This window comes from Hylobates moloch, unplaced genomic scaffold (assembly GCF_009828535.3).
Source record: "Hylobates moloch isolate HMO894 unplaced genomic scaffold, HMol_V3 SCAFFOLD_1, whole genome shotgun sequence".
Lineage (NCBI taxonomy): Eukaryota > Metazoa > Chordata > Mammalia > Primates > Hylobatidae > Hylobates > Hylobates moloch.
In genome coordinates, this window is record NW_026652276.1 from 55,060,756 (window position 1) to 55,062,938 (window position 2,183).

At 31.8% G+C, this 2,183-nt stretch overlaps 1 non-coding gene across 1 annotated transcript; it reads left to right on the top strand.

Moving 5' to 3' along the window:
- Window positions 1–1,784: 1,784 nt before the first annotated feature.
- LOC116809826 (U6 spliceosomal RNA) lies at window positions 1,785–1,891 on the top strand. Its single transcript, XR_004370009.1, has one exon. It is a non-coding gene; the product is annotated as a U6 spliceosomal RNA (small nuclear RNA).
- The last annotated feature ends 292 nt before the right edge of the window (window positions 1,892–2,183 follow it).

Below are 2,183 nucleotides of genomic sequence, written 5' to 3' on the forward strand. Positions count from 1 at the left end.
GAGATATATATATCTCTCTTAAGGATATATATCTCTCTCTCTTAAGGAGAGATATATATCTCTTAAGGGTATATATATATCCTTAAGAGAGGGAAAATTCCCATCTAAATGAAAGCAAATTCAATAAATAAGGAAGAGACATAGCTTCCTTTCATGAGAAGGAACCAGAGAAACAACTATGAAAGTATGAAAAACCAAAGCATTACATCTCCAAAGGGTCACACTAACTCTCCAGCAAGGAATTCTAACCAAAATGAAATATCTGACATACCAGATAAAGAATTCAAAATATTGATTTTTAAGAAGCACAATGAGATCCAAGTGAAATTTGAAGCCAACACAATTAAATCAGAAAAGCAATGCAGAGGATAAAAGAAGAGATAGATATCGTTTAAAAAATATAACTTCAGGAAATAAAAATTTGTTGAAGGAATAAGAAAAGACAGCTGACAGTTTTTACAACTGGCTAGACCAGTGGAAAAGAGAATTTCAGAGCTAGTAGACAGCTCTTTCAAATTAACCAGATAAAAAAAAAATAAAAAGCAATTTAAAAATGAAAAAAAAACCCTTCGAGAAATATGAGATTTTGTAAAGCATCCAAACCTATGAGTTACAGGTATTGCAGAGAGAGAAGACAAAAAAGTAAAAAGTATGAGAAGTATATTTAACAAAATATTTCAGGAAAATTTCCCTGGTCTTGGGAGAGATTTAGTCAACCAGATACAAGAAGTTAAGAGACCTCTTAGATGATGTATTTCAAGATAAACCTCATGAAGGAATATAGTCATCAGACTATCCAAAGTCAATATGAAGGAAAAAAAAAATTCTAAGATCAGTAAGAGAGAAGTGATGAATCCCTTCGCAGGCAATCCGTCAGACTAACAGCAGATTTTTTAGCAGAAATTATAAGCAGATGAGATTAGGAGCTTATTTTTAGTCTCTTTATGTATAAAAAACACCAGTCAAGGATTTCATATCTTACCAAACAAAGCTTCAAAAAATGAAGCAAAACTAAAATCTTTCCCAGACAAATAACTACAAAGAAAATGTATTACCATTAGACTAGTCAAATGAAAATACTCAAAGGATTTGTAACATGGAAACAAAAGGATGATATTCACTATCATAAAAGGATACATAACTACAAAGCTCACAGCTCTTATAAAGCAATTACACAGTTGAAACTCCAAGGCAACTAGCTAGCAACACTATGACAGGAACAAAACCTTTCATATCAATATCACTCTTGAATATAAATGGCCTAAATGCTTTACCTAAAACATACAAAATGGCAAATTGTATTTTAAAGAAAAAACGACACAACCACTTGCTACCTACAAGATAGTTAGTCTTGGCTAAATACTACAGACAAAGTAAAGGGGTACAAAAAGACATATTATGCAAATGGAAAACAAAAATGAGCATGACCAGCCATATTCATAACACATAACACAGACTATAAACCAATATCAGTAAAAATTATAGAAAGTAGGATATTAGATAATGATGAAGGGTTCAATATAAGAAGAAGATTTAGCTATTCTATATATATATGCACCCAACATTGGAGTATCCAGTTTCATAAAAAAAATAGTACTAGACCAGGAAAACAGATTGATAGCAATAAAATAATAGTGAGTAACTCAACACCCTACTGATATCACCAGATTATTGGGGCAGGAAATCAACAAAGGAACTCTGGACGTAAGTGACTATAGAGCAAATGAACCTTACAAAATTGATGTACAAAAGTCAGTAGCATTTTTATACATCAATAATGTTTGGTGCTCTCTTCAGTAGCACATATACTAAAATTAGAATGATACAGGAAAGATTAGCATGGTCCCCATGCAAGGAGAATATCCAAACTCATGAAACTTTTCCTATTTTAAAAAAGTAATATTTGGGCTGAGACCCAAATCAAGAACTCAAATCACATTTACAATAGTCACAAATAGATGAAATACCTATAAACACATTTAAGCAAGGAAGTGAAAGATTTCTACAAAGAAAACTACAAAGCACTGATGAAAGAAATCATAGATGACAAACAAATGGAAAACATCCCACGCTCATGGGTTGGAAGAATTGATATCATTAAAATGATAACACTGCCCAAAATAATCCACAGTCAACGCAATCCCTATCAAATTACCAACATCATTTTTCATGGAATTAGAAAA